At 45.4% G+C, this 15,414-nt stretch overlaps 1 protein-coding gene across 1 annotated transcript in view; it reads right to left on the bottom strand.

Annotated features, from left to right (window-relative positions):
- ADIPOR2 (adiponectin receptor 2) overlaps window positions 1–14,646 on the bottom strand; it is a 101,700-nt gene extending 87,054 nt beyond the window's left edge. The window contains exon 1 of the mRNA XM_062194605.1: window positions 14,384–14,646. The gene's annotated coding sequence lies outside the window, so the exon portion shown is untranslated. The remainder of the gene's footprint in view (window positions 1–14,383) is intronic.
- Between the last annotated feature and the right edge of the window lie 768 nt (window positions 14,647–15,414).

Below are 15,414 nucleotides of genomic sequence, written 5' to 3' on the forward strand. Positions count from 1 at the left end.
AATGCGTGCCCTTCTCAGCTAGTGAGGCTACTGGCGCCCTTTCCAACCTGAGCCCCACCTCCATGGCTCACTTCATCCTTTGTGTCGTATCTGAATGTCCTATTAAATCTTCCAAAGCAGTTCTCTCAGAGCCCCTCCCTGATGGTACTTCGGCTACTAACCTTCATATATTGTCTTCTGACCAGCTGCCTAACACTCAAGTGGAATTCGGTAAAATTCCATATCCTCCAACGTCAGCTGTGGGACTTGAGACCCTCTGTCTCCTCCATTCTTACGGCGGCGCACTTCGTCACAGGAGGGTGCGGTCCTTCATCTTCTGCTGCGCCAAGATTTCCTCCCACCCTCCCCACCCCCCATGCTAGTCACCAGTGATCCGACAGAGCCCCAGGCCACAGCTAGGCTGCTGTGGCCATCTCTGCCGCTGTCAGCTATTGTTGATGTGAAGGATGCATCACTGGGTGAGCAACTTCCATGATCCAGTTGTGGCCCCAGTGATGTTACAATCTGCTGCTGACCTGATGACACTTCCATTGTGATACGTAAGGTGACAGCCAATGAGAATTGAGGATGTTTCTAAAACTACATGCACATGAAGTTGTGGCTTTCAGATTCTAAAAGGGGGAAAATGCTCTAGACCTCATTGTGAACTTGAGGTTGCCACTAGTTTTTATCTCTTCTCCAATTAAGGAAAGGAGAATTATTTTGTTTATTAATTTTCTAATCAGAACAATTGCTATTCTTAAGAAGGGAAAAAAGACAACTTGCTAATGAAAACCAAAATTAGTAGTATTTTCCCTCTGAAGTCCCACAAAGGGAAATTAACAGCTTCATGATTACAGAAGTGTTAACACCAGCCCAAACTCCATTTTTCTGCTTGAGTATTTGTCAGCCTTTAAAATAAACACATAGAACTAAGGGGGAAATCTGGACCATACAGAAGATAGACCATAAAAAGATAAACCAAAAGAAAGGGCAAGGAATGTCAGGCCAGGACTCATCATTATCTCATATGCATGCTTTTTTTTAAGATTTATTTATTTATTTATCTGAATGCCACAGTGACAGAGAGAAAGAGAGAGTGGGGAAGGGGGGAGGTAGAGAGAGCTTCCATCTGTCGATTCACTCCCTAAATGGTAGCCACGCAGGGGCTGGGCCAGGCCAAAGCCAGGTGCATGGATGTTAAACAGATGCAGCCAGCTAATTGGGATTCAATGGTCTTCCCAGCTTTGAAAACAGTTGTCTTATGATCTCTGTGACAAAACTAGAGGGAAATACTTAAATATCTGCATTCCATCTTAATTAAAAAGTTAAGCACTGATATCGAAGAGCTATATTGTTTAAGACAACATGAATGTTAGATTTGAAAGTTGACAATCAATGCATTTTTTAAACACTTAGAAAAACATAATACACTAAATTCCCATTTGTGCCAAGTAGTAGCCGTGTTTAAAACTGAAGATAAAGAGCAGCATAAACACTGTCGTAATTACATAAATTACATTCATAGATCCTCAAACACAGGCCAGGTAACATAGCCCTGGGGAATGAAGCTGATGAGTCACTGTTCAGCTAGGGCCCGAGCATCAGTTCTTGTTCAGCTTTGATCTCGCCCATAAAATAAAGATGTCAGCAAAGGCCTGTTTTACATGGGCAGAAAGGATCCCCCAATTTGATGAATGTCCTTGCCCATGGGCAGAGGAGGAGGATGGGTCCAGGAAGTAAGGAGATACCATCTGTATCTGTAATATTTCCTTCCTTCTATATGAGAATTATATAGCAAAGAGCAAAATGTTTAACATTTATGAATCCTGGACAATGTGTACATGGTACGTGAACATCTGAGCTTTTATTGTAGTTGATAAAAACTACATAAATCAGTAAATAAAGCTGCTATGAATATTCATGTACATATCTTTAGGAGGATATGTGTTTTTATTTCTTATGGGTAAATAACTAGAGGCAAATAGCTGGGTCATATAGTTTATGTTTAACTTTATGAGCAACTGTCAAATTGTTTTCCCAACATGGTTGTACCAATTTACACTCTGACCAACAAAGAATGATGTTTCAAGTTGCTCCACGTCCTTGTCAACACTTGGTATTGTCAAACTTCTTTGTTTTAGCTATTCTAGTGTGTATTTTAGTAGTATCTCACTGCAACTTTACTTTTAATCTTGTATTTTCTTCTCTCAAGATTTTTATTTATTCGTTTGGTTCACAGGCAGAGTGACAGAGAGAGACAGAGACAAAGAGGTCTTCCATCTGCTAGTTCATCCGAATGGCAACAATGGCTGGGGCTGGTCTAGGCCAAAGCTAGGAGTCTAGAAGTCCATCTGGGTCTCCTATGTGAGTGGAAAGGCCCAAATACTTGAACCATCTTCTACTGCTTTCCAAGACACATTAGCAGGAAGGTGTATGGGAGGCTGAGCAGGCAGGACTTGAACCAATGCTCAGCTATAGGATGCCAGCATTGCAAACAGTAGCTTAACAAACTGTGCCACAATGCCAGCCCCTTGTATTTTCTTTTGTGATGTGTCTATTCAAATATCTGTCCCATTTTTTAAAACTGTGTCGTGGGACCAGCGCTGTGATGTAGCAGGTAAAGCCACCGCCTGTATTGCCAGCATCCCTTATGGGCACCAGTTCAAGTCCCGGCTGCCCCACTTCCAATCCAGCTCTCTGCTATGGTCTGAGAAAGCAGCAGCAAATGGCCCAAGTCCTTGGGCCCCTGCACCCGCGTGAGAGACCCAGAAGAAGATCCTGGTTCCTGGCTTTGGGTTGGTGCAGCTCTGGCTGTTGTGGTCATTTGGGGAGTGAACCAGCGGATAGAAGATCTCTCTCTCTCTCTCTCTCTCTCCCTGCCTCTGCCTCTAACTCTGCCTTTCAAATAAATAAATAAATCTTTTTTAAAAAACTGAGTTGTTTTCTTAAGTTATAATAATTATTTAAATATTCTTGGATACACGTGTTTTGCAAAAAAAAAAAAAGCAAGCAAATGCAATTTTAACAAATCCAATATTACATAATATTTCACAGTTATAAAGGGTTGTTTCCATTCAATCTCATTTGCTGTGAGCATAGAAAGAGAAACACAAAAATGTTCATTACATTAAAAATATAGAGTAATAAAAATGTGTGTTAGTATTGAAAAACAGGAAGTAGAGATAAAAATCAATATAGAAAAATGTTGTTTAATAAGTAATGTAGAAACACCTGTTAATTAAAAATCTGTCAGCTTTTTATTAAGGAAAAATTCAAGACAGCATCTGTTACACTCAGTGACTGCTTAAGCCTTCACCCACACACAGAAAACTGTGAGTCAGAAAAAGAGCATTTTATTTGTTGTGCCAAAATTTAAAATCCGTGAAGAGGTTTGTTAACTTTGAAATATCTTAATGATGTACAGCTCACCTCCGACATTAGGACCAGGTTCTTAGGGTAATTTGACAAGAATTCTTTCATCAAGTTACTTTGAATGAGTTCCTAAGCCCTCGGGGCTGCAATACAGCGACGTGACAGTTTGCTGAAGTAAGCGCCGAGAACTGGCAGGCATTTGCTGCAGAGGGGACAGGCTGACATGGAGCTGGATTCCAATGGCGGTGACTGACAGCCACCAAAGGCAGGAAGGCAGCATCTGGGGGGGTCTCCTCACTTTGTTTCTCGGGTTTATTTTTCTTTTTCTGTTGCTTTCAGTGAGAATCGTAAGCAAACTGAGTACGAGAAGGGAGCTGTAGCAAAAAGATATAATTCTCGCCCATAACTGCTCAGACCATCGGCCAGCATTGTGGAACAGTGGCATCCCATATTGGAGCACCAGTTCAAGTCCCAGCTGTTCTGCTGCCCATCCAGCACAATGCAAATGTGTGCAAAAGCAGCAGAGGATAGTCCAAGTACTTGGGTCCCTTCCACCCACATAGGAGCCCTGGACCGAGTTCCTGGCTCCTGGCTTCAGCCTGGCCCAGACCTGGTTTCTATTGTGGCCACTTGTGGAGTAAACAAGTAAATAGAATCAATCTCTCTCTCTCTCTCTCCCCTCTGTTGCTCTGCCTTTCAAATTAATTAATTAATTAATCTCTTTCCACAAATATTTAATTAAAAGTAATGACGAAAAGGGGGAAATGTTAATTACCAGGAGTTGATCAGCATGTGTTGCATATGTGTATTGAAATGCACTGTTCTCCACAAAAATATACAATTGTTATTAAAATATTTTAATGTTTTTTGAAAAAGATTTATTTTGTTTATTTGAAAGGCAGAGTGACAGGGTGAGACAGAAAGAGAAAGAAATCTTCCATCCACTGGTTCACTAGCCAAATGGCTGCAACGATCAGGGCTGGGCCAGGCAGAAGCCAGGAACTCCATCTGGGTCTCCCACAGGGTGGCAGGGGCTCGAGCACTTAGACCATCTTCTGCTGCCTTCCCAGGCGTATTAACAAGGAGGTGAATTGGAAGTGGGACAGCCGGAACTCCAGCGCTCCAATATGGGATGCTGGCTTTGCAGGCAAAATGGCTTAACTTGCTGCACCACAGTGTTGGCCCCTTAATATTTTTAAAAGTAAACAAATATAAAAGGGAAAACACAATTTTAAAAGATTCATGGTGAACCAACATGTAAAAATAAAAAAATAAGCAAAATGAAGAAAGAATGTTGATTCCCAGCTCTAAAGTCCTCGCTTCCAAGAAGACAAAAGAAATAGCAACAGTCATGCCAGAAAGGGCCTTGGCCACATGTAGCCATTCAGTGCACAAACTGTGCTTGATGTGTGCCCCAAGGACAAGGTGCTGGGAAGTTCCGCATTCAAAGCACAGAGCAGGCTGCAGGTGTCAGGGACATTTCCAAAGCTAGAGTCTGCCATGCCCGCATGACTCCCAAACAGTAGGTGAAGCTACAATGTTGCAAGAGTCTTGTTGTGCCATTCACAGCAAGGCAGCCAGGAACTCATCTCTCTCCTTCCTTCCTCTTTTTTTTTAACAAGAAAAATGCTTTGTTTAAAAACATTTTTTTTAAATAAAGACAGAGTTCCCATCTCTTGATTTCACTCTCCAAATGCATGGAAGGACTGAAAACTGCTACCTAAATTTAAATTTGTAGATGCTGCCCTCATCCTCTACCAAACCCATGTAATGAGTTGAATCCTTAAAGACTGAAGTAAAACTATTCTCCAGAAAAACAAAGTGGAAACTATAACAACAAGGAATGTAGGTGGTGAACATTTGGCCTAACAGTTAAGACACCTGCTTCCCACGTCAGAGCGTCTGTGTTTGAGTCTCAGTTCCACCGTCCATTCCAGCGTCCTGCCATTGCAGACTCTGGGAGGCAGCAGTGATGGCTCGAGGAATTGAACCCTTGCTACCATGCGGAAGCCTGGGTTACAGACATTTGGGGAATGAATTAGCAAATGGAGCAAGCTCTCTCAAAAGAAAACAAAACAAAAAGGAAAAAATGCTGATTCCCAGACACTATTCCAAGAATTCTGATCCATTAATTCTCCAGAAATCAGGTTTTTACCAGGCAAAGAGACGTCACAGCGTCACAGAGACACTGATCTATGAGCCGCACGCAGGCCTGGCTTCCTGGGCAAATGACCAGTGCAGTTGTGCAGCACCTTGGATCAAGAGCACCCTGTGCTTGGTTTCACACTGTCTTGAAATTCCTAATAGCACTTTTTCAAAGATTATTTATTTATTTGAAAGGCAGAGTTATAGAGAGGCAGAAGCAGAGAGAGAGACAGGTCTTCCATCTGCTGGTTCAATCCCCAGACGGCTGCAACAGTCCGAAGCCAGGAGCCAGGAGCTTCTTGCAGGTCTCCCACGCAGGTGCAGAGGCCCAAGGACCTGGGCCATCTTCCACTGCTCTCCCAGGCCACAGCAGAGAGCTTGATTGGAAGTGGAACAGCTGGGACTTGAACCTGTGCCCATGTGGGATGCCAGAACCGCAGGCAGTGGCTTTGCCCGCTATGCCACAACACCGGCCCTCTAATAGCATTTCTTAATGAATGAGGTTTCCAATATTTATTTCATAATAACATGAACAAAAAAGGCCCCTCATTTTCATGTTATACTAGGCCCTATCATTTATGTAGCAGATCCTGTCCCCATAGGCCACAAAACTGAAATGGTCACTGGACATGAGGTCTCAATCTTCCATTACTGAAAATACCAAGGGAATTATCTGTGGATCTAAGGGATTGTAGGAAAGTATCTGAATAAAATTCCTTTTCACAGTTTCTACTTGGCACATTCAGATCAGGGACCCCTGAGAGGCCTGGTTTCCAGAAAGAGAGCCTGGGAAGAAAAGTAGTTGTTGATGCAGAAACTGGCAATTATTTGTGCAATGAAGGGAAAATGAAAAAAAAAAAAAAATACACACCCCAAAAGCCATACATGAGGCTGGCACCATGGCTCAACAGGCTAATCCTCCGCCTTGTGGCGCCGGCACACCGGGTTCTAGTCCCAGTTGGGGCGCCGGACTCTATCCCAGTTGCCCCTCTTCCAGGCCAGCTCTCTGCTATGGCCCGGGAAGGCAGTGGAGGATGGCCCAGGTCCTTGGGCCCTGCACCCACATGGGAGACCAGGAGAAGCACCTGGCTCCTGGCTTCGGATCAGCGAGATGCACCGGCCATAAGCGGCCATTGAAGGGTGAACCAAAGGCAAAAAGGAAGACCTTTCTCTCTGTCTCTCTCTCTCACTATCCACTCTGCCTGTCAAAAATAAAAAATAAAAAAGCCATACATGAAAAAGGAAAATCACTCTCGAGTATTTGAGGGGAAGCAAAATTGACCCAATAAAGGTGATCAGATAACTTGAAATTCAATTATTTAAAGAAAACTTTAATCCTTAAAAACTAGAAAAAGTTGAAGACCATTGTAATGAATTCTAATTGACGTGATTCTGCTAAAGCTTTCAGTAGTAGAGATCAGTGGGGAGAGAGAGAGACTTTAAAAGTCTCTCGTGGTGCAGCAGGTTAAGCTGCTACCTGTGACGCCAGCATCCCATGTGTGCACCGGTTCAATTCCCAGCTGCTCACTTCTGATCCAGCTCCCTGCTAATGCACCTGGAAAAGCAGCATAGAATGGCCTGTGCCACCCATGTGGGAGACCCAGATGAAGTTCTGGGCTCCTGGCTTTGAACCTGGACCAGCCTTGGCTGTTGCAGCCATTTGGAGAGTGAACCAGAGGATGGAACATCAATTCTCTCTCTCTCTCTCTCTCTCTCTTTCTCCTCCCCTTCCCTCTTTCTCTCTCTGTAACTCTGCCTTTCAAATAAGTAAATAAATCTTAAGAAGAAAGAAAGAGGGGCCAGCATTGTGGCATAGCAAGTAAGCCGCTGCCTGCATCACCGGTATCCTATGTGAGCACCTGTCAGAGCTTTTTAAAATTTTTTTTAAAAAACTTCAATGACTCCCAGCTCCCTGCCAACGTGCCTGGGAAAGCAGCAGAGGATAACCCAAGACCTTGGGCCCCTGCACACACATGGGAGACCCGGAGAAAGCTCCTGGCTCCTAGCTTTGGACCAGCTCAGCTCTAGCCATTGTAGCCATTTGGGGAGTGAACCAGCAGATGGAAGACCTCTCTCTGTCTCTCCCTCTGTTTCTCTGTAACTCTGCCTTTCAAATAAATAAATAAATCTTAAAAAAAAAAAGAAGATGAAGACAACAACGAAAAAGAAGAAGAGGAGGAGGAGAAAAAGAAAGAAGAGAGAGAGAGAAAGAAAGGAAGAAAGAGAGAGAGAGAGAAAGAGAAAGAAAGAGAAGAAGAGAGCGTCTCTCAGTTGTCTTGGTGTTCTGTGGGAGAACTGGGAGAGATGAGCTTTAGGGTATCAAAAGCTCCCATGTCCCCATTCATTATTTATCACTGGTGGAGCATCAAGAATGCACAGTCCATGGTGTGAAAAATGAAACAATGGCAATGAGTCAGTTCATTTCAAGCTGGAAAATAGAATCAGTGTTCAAACTGCTTTTGCCACCATGATTCAACTTGAACATGTTCATCTCAGCAGTCCAGTCAGACCACTCAGAGAGGCTGGCTGGCCATGAACTAGAACGACACGGAAAAGGCTCCATGGTTAGTTTTACCTGAAATGATCAGCTGGTCATTCAACATTTTTTGTGGCTGTTCATTTTTACTCGCTCTTCCGTGGCATCAGGAAGGCACAGGTCATGCTGATTTTTACCATCATTATCATCAATAGTAATAGCATATGTATAGAACATTTATTATGTGTTGGGCATTTTCTGAGTTACTTATACACATTAGCTCATGTAACCACAACCGCATGACATAATACTCTTGTTGTCCCCACTTCACAGGTGAGCAAACTGAGGCACACAGAAGTGATTTGGTTAAGGTCACACAGCTGTTAACAGTAGAGTCAGAATCCAAACACAGAGAGTGGGACCCTAATATCCAAGCACTTAACCCCTAGTCTATTCTGCAGAGGATACTATTCTGGGAGCTTAATTAAGCTAGGCAGACAGAGCTGCTCTTAAACTTTTTTTGGATTGTAGATTCATTTGAGCATGTATAACTTTCAGAAAAATAAATATATGTGCCAAATATTTACAAGTTCACAGAGGACTACCTTTTCTCAAGACCATCCATTTTCCTTTATGACTTGATTCTTGGTTAAGAATTCCCTCTGCAGGGGGCAGGCCCTGTGGTGCAGCAGGTTAAAGCCCTGGCCTGAAGCGCCAACATTCCATATGGGCTCCGGTTCAAGAACCGGCTGCTCCACTTCCAAACTAGCTCTCTGCTATGGCCTGGGAAAGCAGTAGAAGATGGCCCAAGTCCTTGGGCTCCTGCACCCACATGGGAGACCGGGAAGAAACTCCTGGCTCCTGGCTTTGGATCAGCGCAGCTCTGGCCATTCTGACCATCTGGGAAGTGGACCAGCAGATGGAAGACCTCTCTCTGTGTCTCTACCTCTCTCTCTGTAACTCTGTCTTTCAAATAAATAAAATAAATCTTTAAAAAAAAATACTGCAGGTACTAGTTGTTCGTCACTGTCGACCTCCAAATTTCTTGAGAGAGAGAGAGAGAGAGAGAGAGAGAAGGAGAGACAGAGAGACAGAGATCTTCCATCTGCTGGTTCATTCTCCAAATGGCCACAATGGCCAGGCAGAAGCCAGCAGATTCTTTGGGTCTCTCACATGGGTAGCAGGGGCCCAAGCACTTGGGCCAACCTGTGCTGCTTTTCCCAGGCTGTTAGCAGGGAGCTGGATCAGAAGTGGAGCAGCCAGGATAGAAATGGGTGTTCATTTGGGATGCCGGTGCTGCAGGCAGCAACTTTACTTACTACACCACAGCACCAGCCCCAATCTCCAAATTTCTTTCTTTTTTTTTTTTTTAAAGATTTATTTATTTATTTATTATTTTTGACAGGCAGAGTTAGAGAGAGAGAGAGACAGAGAGAAAGGTCTTCCTTTTCCATTGGTTCGCCCCACAAATGGCTGCTACGGCCTGCCTGCTGCGGCCGGCACACTGCACCAATCCGAAGCCAGGAGCCAGGTGCTTCCTCCTGGTCTCCCATGCGGGTGCAGGGCCCAAGCACTTGGGCCATCCTCCACTGTCTTCCCGGGCCACAGCAGAGAGCTGGCCTGGAAGAGGAGCAACCGGGACAGAATCCGGCGCCCCAACCGGGACTAGAACCTGGGGTGCCGGCGCCACAGGCGGAGGATTAGCCAAGTGAGCTGTGGCACCTGCCTATTTATTTATTTGAAAGAGCTACATAGAGAGAGAAGGCGAGGAAGGGGGGGGTTCTTCCATCCACTGGTTCACTCCCCAATTGGCTGCAATGGCTAGAGCTGTGCCGATCCGAAGCCAGGAGCCAGGATCTTCTTCTGGGTCTCCCACGTGAGTGCAGGGGCCCAAGGACTTGAGCCATCTTCCACTGCTTTCCCAGGTCATAGCAGAGAGCTGGATCAGAAGTGGAGCAGCCAGGACTTGAACCAGCGCCGTATGGGATGCCTGCACTGCAGGTGGTGGCTTTACCTGCTATGCTCAGCACCAGCCCCAATCTCCAGATTTCTTAGCAGGATAATTTAATCATCGGTTCCTGTCAGTTAAACATATGATGGGCACGGGGGCAACTGAAATCATCTTGGTTTGTATTTACTTTAAAATTACTCTGGTATATTCTAAGTTATTCTCATATAGTTTCTGTGTGTGAGTCTCCTTTTCCAAGATTGTCATGGGTTGTATTTCTTTCTTTTCTTTTTTTTTTTTTTTTAAGATTTATTTATTTATTTGAAAGGTGAGAGAGAGAGAGAGAGAGATCTTCCATCCACTGGTTCACTGTCCTGAGCAATGATTTTAGAAGATCTTATTAATAGAAGGAAACAACAGGAGACCACTTAGAGTTATTTTAGCTCATACTAAGAAGAGTTGTGCACGCTCTATGGAATGGTGGATGTGGATCTATTGGTTTTATTCTGCTTTACCTAGTTTACCACTGTTTTTCAAACAGCATTAATGCGTGATTTTCAAGCCCGAGTCCAGATCAAAGGAAGGCTTTAGCTGGCTCAAGAGGCTAATTAGCAGGCAGCCTATAAACAGCATGTGACTTAATTAGGGGACATCAGCAAATCTCTGAGAGTTCCTAACGCACTCCACTGGGAAGCAACTTAGCTCTAGAGAACGCTGTCATATGTATGTATTGGCGTCTTCTCTCAGCCGCAGTTTGGTTAATAACTGCAATTATGCTTTGGTCATTTCAACAGCTCAGAGCCTTTGTCAGACCTTAGCTCTATTATGGACTTTTGTACCTTATTGGACAACTGCAGTGAGCTCCTAATTGGCCGCCCTGCCATTCATCTCATCACCCTCCAATCCAGTCTGTCTACTGCAGCCAAGACTAACTTTCAAAATGAGTTAAGTTCAAAACCTCCAAAGGCTCTCAAGTCTAAATTCCCTTGAGCTGAAAGCCAAGGTCGTCCACAATCTGTCCCTAACAGATTCTTCCAGAAATTTGCTCATATTACTCCCTGTACCGCGTACTGTGCTCCAGCCAGTTCGACTACTGGCTGATTCCATAATATGCCTTTTGCTTTCTGTCTCTGTGCTCCCTGCCTTAGAAATCCTTAGCTTCCTCCCAGCCCACTAAGACGTCCTTCCTAATACTGGAACTAAAATTGGGCAACTTTACTCACCCTATTAAAAGCTAATTGATAATTCTTCTGGCATGTATAGTTTACCACAGTCGTTTTCAACGAAAATACTTGCCCAGAGTAGACTTCAAATTTGGCATATTGGGAGCTCAGATGACCTGAAGATTCCCCTGCTACAAACACCTAAAGCTGACGAATAAACTCAGTACGTTTTCTTTTTGATCATTCTGAACACTCAAGAGAAAAAGTTAAATTGCCAGATGCGAGAACCAGAAAAGGAACCCAGCCCACTGAGGTGTGAGTGAAAGTGTGAGATAGAGAGCAGAGAGCAGAAAAAACCCTTCCCTGAAGAATTTTGTGCCTGTGCCTCCTATACTTATGATTGAGGCTATAAAATAAGCATCTTAAAATCACAAAATATCTAAAAGTAGAGAACAAAGACAGAATAAGAATCAATGAAATAAGATCAGGTTGAAATGCAAATCAGTCAGACTTCTAGAAGTCATAAATGAAAACGTGGTGAATACATCACACTGCATATTGGAAACAGCTGAAGAGAAAATTAATGGCCTGGATGGATTTATTCAGAAGGCAGCCCAGAGTGAGAGAAGAAACAGAGATTCAAAGACAAAGAGGATAATACATCTAGTGTAACTCTAATAGATGAGCCAAAATGGAAGAGAGAGAGAATAGGATGGAGGACAGTCATTCAAAGAGATGAGCAGGGGGGCCGGCGCTGTGATGTAGCAGGTAAAGCTGCCGCCTCCAATGCCGGCATTCCATAAGGGCACCAGTTCGAGTCCCAGCTGCTCCACTTTCAATCCAGCTCTCTACTATGGCCTGGGAAAGCAGTAGAAGATGGCTCAAGTCCTTGGGCCCCTGCACTCACGTGGGAGACCCAGATGAAGTTCCTGGCTCCTGACTTCGGATTGGCACAGCTCTGGCCATTGCGGCCAATTGGAGAGTGAACCAATGGATGGAAGATCTCTCTCTGCCTCTCCTTTTCTCTCTGTGTAACTCTGTCTTTCAAATAAATAAATAAATCTTTGAGAGAGAGAGAGAGAGAGAGAGAGAGAGGAGAGAGAGAGAGAAGCAGGGGCCAGTGCTGTGGCACAGTGGATTACAGCCCTGGCCTGCAGTGTTGGCATCCCATGTGGGTGCTGGTTCTGGTCCTGGTTGCTCCTCTTCCAGTCCAGCTCTCTGCTGTGGCCTGGGAAAGCAGTAGAATTTGACCCAAGTCCTTGGGCCCCTGCACCCATGTGGGAGACCCAGAAGAGGCTCCTGGCTCCTGGCTTCGGATCAGCTCAGCTCTGGTTATGGTGGTTATTTGGGGATTGGACCAGTGGGTAGAAGACGTTTCTCTCTCTCTAGCTCTACCTCTCTCTGTAACTCTGTCTTTCAAATAAATAAAATAAATCTTTAAAAAAGAACAACAAAAAACAAAGAGATAAGCACTGGTAATTTTCCAGAATTGAGGGAAGATGCAAATCTTTGGATTCAAGAATCATAATGAATGCCACACTCAATAAACAAAAGAAAATTCACACCTGGACATATCATAGTGCAACAGTGGGAGACAAAACACAAAAGAGTTGCAATTAGATGCAATGATAAAGGCTCAGAGATAATAAGCCCAAAGATAAGTGCTGAGAGACAAAACACATTATCTAGAATTCTATATTCAGACAAATTCTCAGGAGTACAGACACAGTAGCAGGCATTTGGTGTGGAAGTCCAGACATGTGTCCCATCTTGGAGTGCTTGGATTCAATTCGAAGGTCCACCTCCTGACTCTGGGAGGCACTTGGGATGACTCGACTGACGGGGGTTCCTGCCACCCACGTGAGAGCACTGGACTGTGTTCGTGCCTCCTGTCCTGGCCCTGGCCCAACCTGGGCCACTGCGGGTATTAAAAGGAGTCAGCAGGCAGGAGCACTCTCCCTATCTCTATCTCTCTGGCTATCATGGAAAAATAAATGAATTTTAAAAAAAGACATTTTCAATCAACTGAAGACTAGGAAGGTTCAACATTCAGATCCTTTCTGAAAAGCAACAACAACTAAAGAACTAAAGTGTTTACTTCTTGAAAAGTAAAATGCAAGAAACAATGGTAAGTGTTTTGATCTGTCGCAGGTGGGAATGTAAATTTGTATAACTGCCTTGGACAGCAGTCTGGATTACCAAGTGCAGTTAAGTATGCACATATCTTATGACCGCAACATTCCATGCTACATATAAAACAGCTGCAGAGGGTGGCTAGAGGACCAGCACTGGGCAGGCAGGCCTCACAAGCTCTAGTCACAATAGAAACTGGGGCCCAGGCAGGGAGGCCAAGAAAAACCCAGCCCCACAGAGTCATTGAGAGCAAAGCCAGGAGGAATTCCAGGCTCCAGGCACCTGAGTTACAGCATGGGACTTAACACTGAAGTTCCTGATGCACATGGCCCTGGCCAGAGCCTGGTAGAGACATGGAGCTCTGTGAACATACAGTTTTAAGAACTAGAAAAAGCAATAGGCCGGCGCTGTGGCTTAACAGGCTAATCCTCCGTCTTGCGGCGCCGGCACACCGGGTTCTAGTCCCGGTTGGGGCGCCGGATTCTATCCCGGTTGCCCCTCTTCCAGGCCAGCTCTCTGCTATGGCCCGGGAGTGCAGTGGAGGATGGCCCAAGTGCTTGGGCCCTGCACCTGCATGGGAGACCAGGAGAAGCACCTGGCTCCTGGCTTCGGATCAGCGAGATGTGCCGGCCGCAGCGGCCGTTGGAGGGTGAACCAACGGCAAAGGAAGACCTTTGTCTCTCTCTCTCACTGTCCACTCTGCCTGTCAAAAAAAAAAAAAAAAAAAAAAAAAAAAGAAAGAAAAAGAAAAAGCAATGGAGGAGCAAGGAAGGAGGTCTGCTTAGCTGTATTGCTATAGTTTTAAATTTTCATTTTACCTACTTGTTTTAATTTGAGTGGCAGAGAGATGTACAACCCAGCAGACAAACAGACAGAGCCCCCATTTGCTGGTTCACTTCCCAAACTGCAACAGCCAGGGCTGGGCCAGGGTGGAAGCCAGGAGCCAGGAACTAAATCCAGGTTCCCAGTGTGGGTGGTGGGGTACAAGGGAAGGCTGTGTGGGGGTGGCTCCTCGGAGGGGAGGAACTCCATGCCTCGGTCCCCAAGGAAACCACACAGAGCTCAGGCACTCCCTTCCTGCCACACTTTCCTTCCTTCTTGGGAGCCTGCAGCCTCCACCCTCCCATTCTTGGCCCTTGGAAAGGGGTTGATGGTAGCACTCACCACTCTTAGTTCCTGCAGAAAGAGGGGTAGGTTCGAGTGTGGAGGAAGCAAGGATGGCCGCTGGTCTGAGTGTCCACAACTCTTTCGTGTGCCCACCAGGAAGAAGGAGATATGGTGGGGGGGTTCTATGGCCGAGGGAAGGGCTGTATCCCAGCAACAGCTGGTGATGTCTCCAGTAACTTATTTGAGTTTATCTGAGGGTGACACAGCGTGTGAAGGATTCCAATTGTGCCTGATTCCAGCACCACTTTGCGCCCTGGCTCCTCCCTAAGTGCCAGTCAAATAAGCTGCAACTGAAATAGAAAGCTGTATCTGGCAGGACTGGCCAATCAATATCTGGTTTCACTCGGAGTCTCAGCAGTTCAACAGGCAGTCACGCTGCCATGCAGCCTCAGGTGCTGCCCCAGGTGCTACCCTCGTGGTGCCTGGCTGGGTCCAGGGGGACCGTTCCCTGCTGGGGCAGACTGGACTCCTCTCATTGGTGGAGGCCATATGGGGTGACTTGGCCACAGGACATCTTGGCTCTCATCCTGACTGCTATTTGCAAAGCAAGAATACAACACAGTGAGTTGGGGCAAGCAGCGATGGGCTCTTGCTACAGAGCGTTTCACCAGTTCTTGGCTGTGGTAGTGCAACTGCATATCTCTTCCAGATACCAGACTCCCTCTGCCCTAGTTCTCTTCCAAGTCCAAAGACCAGGACACTCCCTACAGCCTGGAGCTTGAGATAGGCTCGTTCTCATGAGTAATGACATTGTCTTTGGAGGGAAACCCAGCTAGACTTCCAGCCGAAAGGTCAAGAAGCAGTGAAACGCCTTCCCCAGGAGCTCAGCCAGGGGTAGCTTTGTGGGGAAGGAGTTGGGCAAAGGGTTCCTTTGTGGTTTCCAAGTTGTTGAGTTGACTTTTTTTGTCTCAGCATGTATTACTCATACAATGGTATGTCTGTCCAAAGGTTGAAGTTGTGCGGTATGCCTGTGTGTTTGTGTTCCTGTGTATGTATTTGTGTTTGTGTGCTTGTGTATGTGTGTCTCT

This window comes from Lepus europaeus, chromosome 6 (genome assembly GCF_033115175.1).
Source record: "Lepus europaeus isolate LE1 chromosome 6, mLepTim1.pri, whole genome shotgun sequence".
In the NCBI taxonomy this organism is placed as follows: domain Eukaryota; kingdom Metazoa; phylum Chordata; class Mammalia; order Lagomorpha; family Leporidae; genus Lepus; species Lepus europaeus.